A 13,710-nucleotide genomic window follows, 5' to 3' on the forward strand; every position below is an offset into this window, starting at 1 on the left:
TAAAACATTCCCAATATATTTGAATAATTACTGCTTCTAGCTCCTCTCTCAACAGCCTGTTGCAAAGGTTGATATTTTTAAAAAATGTTAGCCTATTTCTCTCATCAACTTGTTCAGAGATGCTATTACACACCTCTGGAGAAAGATGGACTTGAATTTGGGCCTACCACTGCACCACAAGAGGACTGAAGACTTGCTCATACCATTGCTTCCACAGATTTCATTTTATCTTTCATGCAGACTGTGCACTCTGATTTTTTTGCATAGAGTGAAGTGGCTTGTCATGGTCTTCATTAACTATTCCCTTTCAGAATGCTGAATAATATATCTTCACTGGAACAGAGCAGGTTGAGAGAATCTATGTTCAAATGACATACTCATTCCTCATGATTAATCCTTCTCACCCCCCAATACTCTTAGTTGCCATGTTCTGTATGCATTGAATAGCAGCAATATCCTTTTTGTCCTGGAGCAATCAGCAGTGCATGTGGTATTTTACATGCAACCATTCCAATGATTTGTAAAGTAACTGGATGATCTCACAGCTTTAGTTCAATATTTAGGTTTTAATGTCTGGCTTGCTTTACTCATTAATAGTTGGCACACTACTTCAGGTTATTGAAAGGAAAAAGACTTGCATAAAAATTGCACCTTTCTCAACCTCCAGATGCCCTAAAGCCAAATAAGTAGCTATTTCACAGCCAAATATATACATATTGTAATGTGGGAAATGCGGAAGTCAAGTGTCTTACAAGAAGTCTCCATTTGTAACAATACAACAAAGACCAAGCAAGTTCTCTGAGATAGTGGTTTAGGATTAAATATTGTTTTGCTCTTTGAATAGTATTTTGGATCTTGTCGATCCACTTAAGGGGGCAAATGGAGTCTTTATTTAATACCTCATCAGCAAATTAACAACATAATAGTTTGACATTCCATAAGTCGTTTACAAGGATCTCATCTTAGACAATGGGCTCACATCTTTAGAAACTTTCTGATTCTGCATTGAAGGCACTTTCACCTGACCCATATGTGATATGTGCAATATTTTCCATATAATTATTTTTTTCTATTTAAATTTTAACCCCTTCCTAGTTATTTTAATTAAGCCCCCACATGAAAGGTGCAGCAGGTAATTAAGAAGGGAAATAGAATATTGTCCTTCATTGCGAGAGGGATGGAGTTTAAAACAGGGAGGTTATGCTCCAGCTGTATAGGGTGCTGGTGAGGCCACATCTGGAGTACTGTGTACAGTTTTAGTCTCCTTACTTGGGAAAGGATGTACTGGCACTGGAGAGAGTAGAGAAGAGGTTCACTAGGTTGATTCAGGAGAAGCTTGGCTTATGAGGAGAGATTAAGTAGATTGGGACTGTACTCTTTGGAATTTAGAAGAATGGGGGGGGGGTGCATCTTATAGAAACATATTAAAAAAATGAAGGGAATAGGTAAGATAGAAGTAGGAACATTGTTTCCACTGGCAGATGAAACTAGAACTAGGGGGTGTAGCTTCTAAATAAGTGGGAGTAGATTTACAACTGAATTGAGGAGGAACCTCTTCACCCAAAGGGTTGTGAATCTGTGGAATTGGCCTGCACAGTGAAGCAGTTGAGGCTATTTTGTTGAATATTTTTAAAGCAAAGGTAGGTCTTTGAACAATTAAGGAATTAGGGGTTACAGTAAGCAGGTGGGTAAGTGGAGCTGAGTCCACAAAAAAGATCAGCCTGGTTTTATTGAATGGCGGGGCAGACTTGATGGGCCAAATGGTCTACTTCTGCTCATATTCCTTACCTTGTTATGTTCTCATGAAACATTTTAAATTTCTCTGCATTACATTTCATCTGCCAGCCTTCCATCCAATTCTTCTGAATACTGAAATCTAGCTTGCTTAACCTATTTAGCTTTGGAGTCTGACACCTTCATTGGGTTTGTGATATTTTTCACTTTTTATTGTCCCATGCATTTCTTGATTTACCTTGCAGTTGATTGATTGATCTTATCAGCTCTCAGTAATTAGAAGACTATTTTATGATTGAAGCCTACTACACTCGTTTGATTCTGAAACATTCACATACACAATTGTGAAGAGTAGTGAGTAGCTGAAGAAGGACAGCTGTACTCAAGCTGAGACTGAAGTTAGATAAAGGGACAGATATTAACTCTAAATAGTCAATATGGTATATTGCTAGTATAGAGTTGTCTTTCAAGAAAGCATACTCTTTAATCTATTATGTCTCTGTAATTTGTGCCTGTGTCACTGAAAGAATTTCTGAGCAAGTCTGTCATACTTCTTTCAATAGGCGCTGATTTCTTTTTGCTCCATTCCCCTGTTTCATGTTAACTTTAAAGTGCTGTTTTGCAAGAGGGAGTGGGGGTGGTGATGAGGGAGTGAAACTGGGAATAGTGAAGCTGTAGGATGAGTGTGGGGATATTTTGACTGATACAGAGAACACTGTTTCTCGACATAAGAGTACAGCAAGTGCATTCTCAGAATGACCAAGGATATTTCTTCCTGGAAGCTAATTTGGTAATATGATGTGTTGTTCATGGTAATGGTAGGCAGAGGAAATGCACCTAACAGCAAAGTAATTGGAGGGTAACTATTTTAACTGAATGGAGCCTTCAGCTGTTCTGAGATTCTGTCTGCAGAACATTACTAACCTTTCAATTGCAGGATATCTGAAATGCAATTAATATAATGTGTATGTATGATAGGCAAATCTAAAGCTTTAATTAAATTGCCACATTTCATAACTTGACCACAGAATGCCGTTCAAAAAGACGCCAAAGACTAGTAGTCTAAAACTAACACAAGATTAAATATACATAGGTAATCAGGATGAAATGTATTGGCAAAGGGAATTAGTGCATAAGTTGTACTCCATTGAGATACAACAATTGCTTCTTTAATGCAGACAAATAAGCAAAATGTACTACAAAGACACAAGGCATAAATTACATGTTAAGAGAAGCATTGGAAGGCTTGGTCAAATAGTTTTGTTTTAAAAAATGAGCCTTTAAGGATGGAATTCCAGAGCATGGGATCTTGATAGCTGAAGGTATCAGCGTTTGTGTTGGGGCAAAGGAAAGAGATATACAGAAGAACATGTGACCTGTCAGAATCAGAGGCGTACGGTGTGAGATAACACTTTTCAAAGAATAAAAGGTCATTTGAATTGAGGAGTGGACAGTAATATGCAAACACTGAGTTAACGTGCTCCTAACCCAAATTAAAAAACATTGTGATTTTTAATTTTGGACCAGCAAATATTTGAATTGTGAAAAACATAAATTACTTGACTTGCAAAATTGCAGACATAGAAATGCAGACTAAAGAATTTTTTTTCATTATTCCAGACTTGGAGTCAACAAATAAAGAAGCAAAAGTTGTAGGTAAGTGCTGGTGTTTTATTTCAAAAACTGTAAATTGTATATAATCCATACTAAATTAAAGGCTGAAGCTGCTTATCTTACTAATGTAAAACTGTGTATATAGTAATTATAATCTGTCCTTAAGGTTCATGCAAACCATTTGTCATCACATAAAGTGTAATTCTTAGACTTTACTAAAGAAATGGAAAATACTTTTTCTAATAAACATGAATATTTGTAACCAGACTGGTTTAAAAAAAATCAGTGCCAATCTGGAAGTGTAATGTTACAGGATTATGATGCATCTTTTCATGTTTGAATCTCGGAATTTAAATTTGTTTAATTCTTGACTTTGGGTCAACAATTCTGTAAAATCTTGATTGAAAGGGCTATTTGGCTCTTTCCTTTCTTGACCCCTCCCGATTTCCAACTAAATTTGGCAATTGTCCTTTGAAAGCTAATTGCAACACCAAAAATGTTGGTGACTTTGGGTTGCATGTAGTGAGAGAAAAAATGGAACGTTCAGACTAACAAAGTATTCAATTTGATAATGCCTTGCAAAAAGGGATCAAATTTCATTTCTATTTATTAAGAAAGCTTTTATGATTATCAAACATAAAAATATACCAGATAACTTGTTTTCGGTGTTATAAAAAAGACTTTTTGGAACCTCAAAACTATATTTCTGAAATTTGAAATAGTGAATGAAATTAAAAATTGAGCAAATGATGCTGTTAATTTTTTAAAAAGCCTGTGCTCAGTCTCACCCAGTGTAATTATGAATAACCATTGGAGTCATGCATACCCTAACTGGTTCAAAATCATGGAATTCTTTACAAGACAATTTATGGACTATCACCACAATGTGCGCATTGTTCAAGAAGACATTTCACCACCATCTTTTGACAACTGGGGAGGGAAAATGAAAATGGCATTTCTTGAGTAGCCCAAATTCATGAGAAATAATAAAGTGAACTCCGTAAAATTGAGAATGTCATTATAATTGTCTTGAGGGTACCACTTTTGAATTACTCCTGTCTGAAGTTTAAATAGTGAGATGACTTATTTAATAGAGTTCCACACTTGTACAATCAAAAGATCATGGATGCGAACCATTGGAAAACTTCACTGGCTTTCCAGTAATTCATGAAAATAGGCTGATCTCTTTGCTTTTTTATAGTAATTTATTGGGATCTTGGACCAGGGTGCCAAATTTATATTACAACCTGACCAGGAACCATTAACTTTTTATTTTTAATGTCAATTAAGTATGATCCAAGAACTTTGTAAGAGAATGAATCTGTATGTTTCACCAAACAACAAGAAAACATTGCAGTTCTAACTTTGGTATGATATAAACATGCATAAATGCAACTTTTTTTTCCTACATCCAGAATTAACCTGAAATAAATGAGTAAAAGACAAGCTGTGCTCAAACACCACACCGAGATCATCAGATAGCAACTGCAGTCAAGGCAGGTCTTACATACTCATTGTCTGCACTCCAAATGTCAGTGAAACTGAGGGTCATCAAATCTCATTAAAACTTTTCCAGGTATTCCAATTTCTTCTGTTTCAAAGACATAACTTCAGAACTCCCTCAAGAACCATTCCTTCAATGATTATCTCAATGAGTGGGATGATACTCCCCTGAAATCTTGGAATTTGTGGAGATAAATCCAGCTTTTTTGCTGTCAGCCAGCTCTAAGAAGCTAGTGCTGCCCTTGGATTGTATATCAAACTTTAATATTACTCACTAGTACCAAACTACTTGTGGGCTTTCAAACCCCACCATCTTAAGGATGGTACCAAATTGGGAAAAAGAAAATCCATGCTGCAAAGTTTAGTCAGAGGCTAAAAGGGTTTTGAGAAAACAGCAAAGGATAAACAAAAATAGCGAGAAATTGAAGTGTAAGAAGAATCTGGCAAAAATTCTAAAAAACTGATGTGAAAACTTCTTAAAGTATTTAATAAGGAAAGAAATAGCAATAGTCAAAGTTGGTCCCTTAGAAGATGAGACTAGGGAAGTAATAATTGGAAGCAAAGATATGGCAGATTTCAGACAATTCCACAGTCGTTACCGAGCAAATGTTACAAATTAAAACTTGTAGTTACCCAGGTGTTACACTAACCCCCAATCCCAGACCACTGACATAATGATTACACTGATCTCAGTGACCTGATTACTCCTCCTGACCTGAACTAATTACCCTCCCAACCACCATCTATCTCAGTTACCAATCCCTTCATTTGCACACCCATTTATCTACAGAACCATTCAGTCATTAATTTGCTAACATTAAGACTGGACCTTTGCGGTGGGAATTGAGGCACATGGATAACTCGAACAATATTTTGTACATGTCTTCATTGTAAAAGACACAAAAAAACCCCAGTAATAGTAGAAAGACAGAAGGCTAAAAGTCAGAGAAGAAATTAAAATATTTGCAATCATTAGATAAAAGGATACCAGGAAATCAAATTGGATTAAACGTTATCAAGTCTCTTTCATAGATGGCCTGTATCCTAAGTTCCTAAAAGAAATAGCTACAGAGATAGCGCATGTATTGGTTGTTATCTTCCAAAATGACCTGGATTCTGAAAAGGGACCAGAAGATGGGAAATAAGTGAAACAGAATGCAGAAAATGTTAAGCTGATTTGTCTACTATCTATCATTAGGAAATGATAGAATCCATTATAAAGGAGGTAGTGGCAGGATATTTAGAAAATCATCATACATTCAGGCAGAGCCAACATACTTTTATAGAAGATGACCCATTTTTGACAAATTTATTCAAGTTTTTTCAGAATGTAACTAGCAGAGTATTTGGGTATCCAATGATATTCAAAAGTGAGGACTGCAGATGCTGGAAACCAGAGTTTAGATCAGAGTGGTGCTGGAAAAGCACAGCAGGTCAGGCAGCATCCGAGGAGCAGGAAAATCGATGTTTCAAGCAAAAGCCCTTCATCGGAGATATGTTGAGAAACTTGAAAGGGTTCAGAAAAGATTTACAAGGATGTTCCCAGGGTTGGAGGATTTGAGCTGTAGGGAGAAGTTGAATAGGCTAGAGGTGTTTTCCCTGGAGCTTCAGAGGCTGAGTGGTGACCTTATTGAGGTTTATAAAATCATGAGGAGCATGAATAGGAGAGTGGGGTGGGGGAATCCAGAACTAGAGGGCATAGGTTTAAGGTGAGAGGGGAAAGATGTAAAAAAGACCTAAGGGGAAACTTTTCATGCAGGGTGGTGTGTGTATGGAGTGAACTGCCAGAGGAAGTGGTGGAAGCTGGTACAATTGCAACGTTTAAAAGGCATCTGGATGGGTATATGAATAGGAAGGGTTTGGAGGGACATGGGCCGGATGCTGGCAGGTGGGACTAGATTGGGTGGGATATCTGGTCAGCATGAACGAGTTAGACCGAAGGGTTTGTTTCCGTGCTGTACATCTCTACGTGTCTATAATTCTAGACTGTGTAAGTTAGTAGCATACTCATTGCCGACCTTCTCTTCCCCTAATGTCTACAGGGAGGCTTTCTATCCCTGGTTGTAGCTGAGATCAACTATTCCTTTTCTGCTCTGTATGGTTTGGCTATTCCCTTCATTTTGTCTTAGAGTAGTTAGAGTTGAAAATCATTCTAGGTAGCATAACATTTCGTGGCTGTTCAAGATGTATTTGTTGTAAATGGGCTAGTGCAGTTTAACTTTTTCCATGTATTTGTTTCAAATTTGCTGACATATAAAAATAAGCACAATTGTACATCTGCAGTTGGATTTTAAAAATACTGAAGAGGAGCATTACAATTTTTAAAAATCCAGTGTAGTCTTGATTTTTTTTTCAAACTTTGAATCAAATGGTTTTCATGATTTGTTCTTGAGGGAGTAAATATATAGAGATTAACTGACTTATTGAAATATGAAAGTTTTTGTGTTCAGTAGCAACAATAGAAGTACGAAGCACATGGAGAGAATGAGGTTCTCAGTTAGTAGTGGAGCAGATGTATTAAGATAAGCTCCCAATGGTAGCTAAAGGGTAGCTCCCCAGAGTTTGGGAACTTTAAAGATGCATTTCGATGTCCTGACACAGCTGTTAATAACTTTTTGAAAGTAGATTCCTTTTTTATTGGCAGAAATGTGCTTTTTTTTTAAACTGAATTTCTGAAGCTCCCAAATTCTCAGACAAAATTCTCCTGTTACCTGCAGAGTCAACAGTTAAAGATTCCACTAGGGTTAGCAGTAGCCCTAAAATCAGTTGATCTTTGAATTTCCCTAGCTGTAAGGAGTTGTAGTACCAGGCCCTCTAGTTTCCAACTTTGAAATGAGACTTTACTGGTTTTAATGGAGACAGACTGTTCACTTTTGAAGACCATGCTCATAAATTCTATGTAACTGATTTCAGTAGGAACAACTCTTTTTGTTCATCTCTTTCCAGTTTTTCTTTGTGTGTGTGGGGGGTGTCGGAGCAGGCAGCACCACCCATCTTCAGTAACCTGCAGTCCAGTCAACCCAAGCTGTGTTTCCTCCTGTTTTTGCTTTGTCCCCAAAGCCTGGAGTTCACCTCCACTGGAGAATCCCAGCTTCAGATCTTTCACATGTTAAAGATGAGGATTGGGACCATTACTACAATAAGCTGGATATTAAGTGGATATTAAAATTAGTTTGGTTTGTGCAGTAAGCTCACACTCAAAGTTGTGGTATGGACAAAAGCAGAAATTGGGAAGCTCAGCAGGGCTGGCAGCATCTATACAGTGAAGGCAGAGTTAATGTTAAGAGTCCAGTGATCTTTCATAACTGAGAGTAGCTAGGAAAACATGGGGACATAAGAACAGGATTAGGCCATGCAGCGCTTCAGAATTGTTCCACTATTCAATGAGATCATGGTTGATCTATGGCTGAACTCCATATTCTTGCATTTGGCCCATATCCTTTAACAAAATGTATCTATCTCAGATTTAAAACTAGCAACTGATTCTGCATTAACTGCTGTTTGTGTGTAGAAGTGCTTCTACCATGTCTCCTGAATGGTCTGGTCCCAATTCTCAGCCTATAACCCCCTCCCCCAGTTCTAGAAAAGATGGTACTTATGCTGATGACGTGGGGTGGGAGGGTAAAGAATTGATCAGAGAGATGGAGAGGAACCATCTTTTCCTCGAAGAAAGATCACTAAACTTAAAATGTTAGCTCCAATTATTCTCAACAGATGCTGCTGGACCCACTGACTTCCACAAGCAATTTCCATTTTTGTGCTTTTCAGATCTTCAGCATACACATGTTTTTTTGAAGTTGTGGTAGTGTTCCTGAAGATCACATTTTTAAATGAAACAAGTTTGTGAACTCTGTTTCCCAGTAAAACCATGTAAAAGTTTTGTAGAACTTCACTCATCAGAAAAAATAAAGGCATTCTATCATTTAAGTTGAAATGTTTTATATTGCTAAATTCTGACATTGGTAAATGATAAAATGTTTAAAACAAAAACACACCAAAAAAAACTTTTTTACATACAGTACTTCCTGCTCACCACTGATTGTGATCATCACATATCATTTTTAAGAAAACATTAGATCCCAGATTGCTTCACACTCTTCCTGCTGTTGACTCTCTGACTTGAGGTGCCAGGAAGGGGGTGGGGGGGGTGGCGGATATGAAGTGTTGGGGGTGATAGAGGAATGGACCAGGATGTCATGATGGAACATCCCTTTCGGAATGCTGATGAGAGGAAAGGGGAAATGTGTGTTTGGGTGGTGGCATCATACTGCAAGCAGCAGGTCTCTGCTGCTCCCAAACCATCCTATCGCTAGTGCTCCCTGACGTGTTCCCTTTTGATGGTGGGCCTTCAATTTGTGGGCCTCTTCCTTTGCCTAACCAAATTTATTACTGCCCTACCTCTGATTGTAGCTCACTCGCTCCCTGAACCTTCCTTTTGTGGTTGACCTAACTTTAGGGCTTTCCAGATTTTTAAGTCACCTTTTTGCCGGCAACATTGGACTTACTGTCTGCCTCGTTCCCTGATTCACCCTCTTGTCAAATCATCTCGTCTCAAATTTTCTTACCCATCACTTCTCTGTCCTGAACCCTGGCTGTGAGCAAGTCCCTAAAGGTGAGCGGCAAGAGACAACGATTTGCAGGTGGCAATGTTCTCTTTATTAATAACATAAATTAAAACTAAAATGCTGGAGAAACTCAGCAGGTCTAAGAGCATTTGGGGAGAATGTTTTGAGCCCAATATCACTACTACTTTGAACTGAGGAGAGGGGTGGAGAAGTGCAGGATTTTATATTGCAGGGGAAAGGGCGAGAGGAGGCGGCGGGATGTGTGTGTCGAACAGAAGTGAAAGTCGGGACTGTTAGAGGTTGAGGGAGATTAAAGATCACAAGTGTCATCAAATAAAATGCTTGTTAATGCTTGCTTATTAAAAAAACAATTTGAAATATGTCTCGTGTCATAATTATGAGCAAGTAGTAGGTTAGCTCTACCAAAAGCAAAGCTAAGAAAAATGCACACTGGTGGGACAAGGTAGTTTGAGGACAAAGGACAGAGTTCATGGTGTGAAGTTATTTTTTAACTCATTATTGATTCCAGAAGGCTGAAGTGCCTAAGTGGAAAAATGGTTCTGTTCCTTTTGCTTAAGTTGGGGCTCACTGGAGCACTGTATAAACCAAGGGCCAAAATCTGAGAATGAGAGCAAAATGGTATATTAAACTGGCAAGCGGTTGGTCAGGGTCATGCTTGTGGATTGAGCAGAGCAGTCCTGCAATGAGTTGACTCAATCTCCTGAATGTAGAAGGAACCTGCATGGTAAACAGCGCATCCAGTCGACTGGTTTGAAGGATGTACGTATAAAATGCTTCTTCATCTGGAAGGGTCTTGGTCTCATGGAGTAGGAGAAACCGCAAGTCAGAGTGTTGCCAGCTGGAGCATGGGTTAAGAACTAGGCTTCTGAGTGTAGCAGAGCAATTGTTCCATTTCCTGTAACTAGATGAGAAGGTGTCAGGAAGGGGGTGGGGGGGGGGGGGGGGGGTGGCGGATATGAAGTGTTGGGGGTGATAGAGGAATGGACCAGGATGTCATGATGGAACATCCCTTTCGGAATGCTGATGAGAGGAAAGGGGAAATGTGTGTTTGGGTGGTGGCATCATACTGCAAGGGAAGAAATGGCAGAAGATGATTTTTTGAATACTGAGGTGATTGGGATGTAAAGTGAGGACAAGGAGAACCCTATTGCCAAATTGCAAGGATGGGGAAGGGGTAAGGGCAGAATTGCAGGAAATGGCTTGGCCACAGTTGAGAGGTCTGCTGTGATCCTCAGTTGAGTGAAAAGGAAGGCATTTTGGAAGCACCTTTATGGAAGCTAGTATCTTTGGACAGATATGACAGAGACTGAGAAACTAGGAAAATGGAATGGAGTTCTTACAGGAAGAGGAGATTAGAAAGTGTCGCTGTGGGAGTTGTTGAGTCTGCGATAAATATTAGCAGATAGCCAATAACGAGAAATGGAGAATGGGAGGTTATGGATACAGGCATCATTGTATTGGAAAAAGAGTTGAGGAAACTGGTCTGAGTGGGACTGAAGACGAATTTTCCACAAACCTCACAAAACGTCAGGCATGTCTATCACCTGCAGTTACTCATGGCTACACTTTTTGGAGAAAGTGAGACATGTTTAAAGGAAAAAATGTTCTGTTAGAGAGCATGTTCAGTCAGGTGGAAGGTGAGTGTTTGGGCCTCTATCTCAAGGGAGATGTGAGAGTTCTCAGAGCAATCTGGACTTCCGTAATGAAGAGGTGGCAGCTAGGGCTGGGAAACTGAAAATTGAAGTATTGTAGGGCATCAGAAGAATCACAAATGATGTGAAAAAATGCTGGACAAGTGGAGAAAAATATAGTTGAGGAAGCAATAAAGTTTAGGGCAGTAACAGGCTGAAATGATGAGTGTCATGACGGTCCTTTTGTTGGGTTTTAAAAAGAAAGTACAAGAGGATGGGATTTGGGAACAGGAAACTGCAAGGAAAATCTCCAGAGGAGACGAGATCAGTGACAGTCTTGGAAACAACAGTGGATGTTCAGTGGTGAGGTGATAATCCAGGAGGAAAAATGTGTCCCGTAGTTGGTGCTCAATCCCCAAAAAAGTAGAGGTCAGTATGCCAGATAATAACAGCACAATTCTTGTGGCAGTTTTGATAACAAAGTCAAGGTTAGACCAGATAGAATAAGTACAGCTAGTTCAGATAAAGACAGGTCAAAGTGGGTGAGGGGAACAGAGAAGTTAATGTGACCAATATCACACGGTTCTTGCTGAAAAGATCAAGCATAAGAGACCAGAGGGAGGGGAGGCATGAGAATGCTGGAGATGTGTGAAAGGGCCTGTTGCCTAAAGAAGTGGGCAAAGAAGTGAAGGCTATGACAGAAGAATTCAATGTTGCACTGCACTATAAATTTATTGGCATAAGGGGATAAAATTTTGGGTGGCTGTCTCTGTGGAGTTTGCACATTCTCCCCATGTTTGTGTGGGTTTCCTCCAGTCCAAAGATGTGCAGGTTAGGTGACTTGGCCATGCTAAATTGCTTATAGTGTCCATGGATAAGCAAGCTAGATGGATTAGCAATGGGAAATGTTGGGTTGCAGGAACAGGTTTAGGGTGGGCCTGGGTGTGATGCTCTTTGGAGGGTGGACTCGATGGGCCAAATGGCCTGCTTCCACACTAGAGGGATTCTATAATTCTATGAAACCTGAGCCTATGGCTGAGCATAGATTGTTCAGTGATGGTGAAGGAAGATTATGCAGTATGAAGGATGCATAAGAAGAGGTGGAATTCTAAGCAGAGATGGGGCCAGAGAGTGTGGCAAGGCAGGAAGGATCCAGAAGGTTGTATATACCCATACTTTGTCGGAACTTTCTTTCCATTAAACCTGGAAGAGGAAAGGATTCTTATTAAGGCTTTCATTGAGATGAAGAATAAAATGGAGCAACAGACCGAAATAACTTCGTAATAGAGTGAGTTAGTGCTGATGGAGAGGGAGGTTTCATGTGTGCATGTAGCGGTGCTGTGGACATCAGGATTAGGGATGTGATGGCTGCACTGTTAATCCATAGACCCCGGTAATATTCTGGGGCCCTGGGTTCAAATCGTGCCATGGCAGCTGATGAAATTTGAATTCAAAATCTGGATTTAAAGTCTAATGATGACCGTGAAACCATTGTAGACCATCTGAAAAACCCATCTGACTCACTAATGTTCTTCAATGTGAAGGAAATTACCATCCTTACCTGGTCTGGCCTACATGTGATTCTAGATCCAAGGCAATTAACTACCCTCTGAGCAATTAATGATGGTGGTGCCTTAATGTTGTGAATGAATAAAAAAGTGTGGTGAGAACAATAGTCTGAACAGAGTTGCTTTCTTGGAGATAGCTGTAATCCTGGGTGAATCTGAAATACTAAGAATGGAACTTGTTGGAAGCAGAGCTGAGCCATTCTCTGCCATTGATGCCTGCTATTAACACTCTGCTCTGAACCTACCTCCCTCCTGTCCCACCATGACCACTCCCTTTGCCTTTTGATCTGCAACATCTGTGATCTCTAATCTCTCTTGCCCTCTAACCTTTCCCTGAACTTCCCTTCTGTTCCATGTTCTTCTACACTCCTTTTACTACAATATAAAACTGTCACCTTTCACTTTTCCACCCTACTACAGTTCCAAAGAAGAGTCATATTGGTCTCAAAAATATTAACTCTGTTCCTCTCTCCACAGATGTCAGATCTGCTGACTTTCTTCTGCACTTTACAATTTGATTTCAAATTTCCAGCAGCTCCAATGCTTTGCTATGGTGCAAGTTTGATTCAAGTGGATTTGTAATCAGCATTCTTTTCTGATTAGAAATCCTTTGGTCACAGATTCTCTATACTGACAATGAGACAATTTACTTAATGGATTGAATTTTTCTTCTTCTTTCATGGGATGTGGGCATCACTGGCTTTTGTTGCTCATCCTTAATTGAAATACTGGGCCACTTCAAGGATAGTTAAATACATTGCCGTGGGTCCGAAGTTGCATCTAAGCCAGACCAAGTGAGTGCCCCTAAAGGACATATCTGAACCAGGTGGGTTTTTACAATAGTCAATGTGTTATTGAGGCTAGCTTTTCTGTTCCTGATTTTTTAAGCAGATTTAATTTAAGCAAGTTTAAGTGCGATTTAAAGTTTGTGCGAAGATTTGTAGCTCGGGTGCTCGTTGTTGTGGTTCTGTTCGCCGAGCTGGAAGTTTTTGTTGCAAACGTTTCGTCCCCTGGCTAGGCAACATCATCAGTGCTTGGGAGCCTCCTGCGAAGCGCTTCTTTGATGTTTCCTCC

General features: G+C 39.5%; 1 protein-coding gene across 7 annotated transcripts in view; it reads left to right on the forward strand.

Annotated features, from left to right (window-relative positions):
* fam49bb (family with sequence similarity 49 member Bb) overlaps nt 1-13,710 on the forward strand; it is a 182,060-nt gene that overhangs the window by 117,670 nt on the left and 50,680 nt on the right. For all 7 annotated transcript variants that reach the window (XM_043688537.1, XM_043688540.1, XM_043688539.1 and 4 more), the window contains exon 2: nt 3,355-3,390. The gene's annotated coding sequence lies outside the window, so the exon portion shown is untranslated. The remainder of the gene's footprint in view (nt 1-3,354; nt 3,391-13,710) is intronic.

Source organism: Chiloscyllium plagiosum, chromosome 4, assembly GCF_004010195.1.
Source record: "Chiloscyllium plagiosum isolate BGI_BamShark_2017 chromosome 4, ASM401019v2, whole genome shotgun sequence".
Classification (NCBI taxonomy): domain Eukaryota; kingdom Metazoa; phylum Chordata; class Chondrichthyes; order Orectolobiformes; family Hemiscylliidae; genus Chiloscyllium; species Chiloscyllium plagiosum.